Raw genomic sequence first — 1,281 nt, forward strand, 5'->3', positions numbered from 1 at the left:
GCGATTCCTGATGTAACATGTCAAAAAAGTAAGTATGAAAAAGGGTTTAGGAAAGACTCTACTAGCTTTTGGTCACTGTAAAAGGATAAGTTTGGCATTTTGAGAAAACATGCTCATTGGCTTTCTTGGCCAGAGGCAGATGAGAGGATTGATACCACTCTCATATCTTTCCGTTACATGAAGCTGGAGCCAGCAGCCTGTTAGCTAAGCTCTGCATGCAAACTGAAAGCAGGGGGGGAAAAGCTTGTCTGGCTCTGACCAAAGGAGAAAACAAAATCTGCCAACCAGTCTCTCTAAAGCTCACTAATTAACACTTACTTAGCTCCTGTAATTAATCTGTACAAAAACCGAAATGTAAAAACAACAAGTTGCAATTTTTGGCAGCTTAATGGTGACGACAAGACACACACTGCACCTGGCCAACAAATACTGTGTTCTGGCACATGACCCCCATGTAAAACTGAAACTTGTCTTTTGCAGTTCTGTACTAAGTATACAAACAAGACATAACATGTTTATATTACATGTTAATGTGTGAGCTCCTGGTAGGTAGATTTAGTTACCTTTGGACGGGTAAAAACTGCCACCAGTTTATGCTAAGCTAAGCTAATTGTGTCCTTGTAGTAGTAGTATTAGCCTGCTTATCTATCTCTTGGAAAGAAAATGAATAAGCTTATTCCCCAAAATAACCAGTTATTCCTTTAACTGTCTTCCTCACCATGAACAATTACGGTAACGATAGTTCCTGTCTACACTAAAAGCTGTATTGTTGAAATAATCTCTTCTTATATCTTCCTAAAATTACAGGTGATTCACTGCTAGTGTCCAGTAGATACCATTTTAACTTATGGAAATATAATTTTAAAAAAGAGAGAAAAATCAGAGCAGAGACAAGAAACCTGTTCTGAGACCATCCGTGTTTTCCTAGCCGCTATCAGAAGATGAATTTTCTCACACATTTTTTTTCACCACTGTAAATTTGCATAATTTCACAAATTAAAGATGTTTGAAACTGATACCCTCAGTGTTCATTAACATACAAACACCACAATCTCCTGGATCTACTGGATATCATACCTTTCTTGTGTCACTTATTGCAAATGACTGTAAATACTACACACACGGGCCTCAGCGACTGTTGCTATGGAGAAACAGTCAGCCAGAGGTGTGAATCAGAGTTGTGATAAACGTCATCATTGCAACTAGGAGAATTAAACACAGCGTCGTTCTTGCTGAATTCATCTATCACTGAGTCAGAAGACCAAGATTAAATGGATTTCA

The sequence above is a fragment of the Seriola aureovittata genome, chromosome 9 (genome assembly GCF_021018895.1).
Source record: "Seriola aureovittata isolate HTS-2021-v1 ecotype China chromosome 9, ASM2101889v1, whole genome shotgun sequence".
Classification (NCBI taxonomy): domain Eukaryota; kingdom Metazoa; phylum Chordata; class Actinopteri; order Carangiformes; family Carangidae; genus Seriola; species Seriola aureovittata.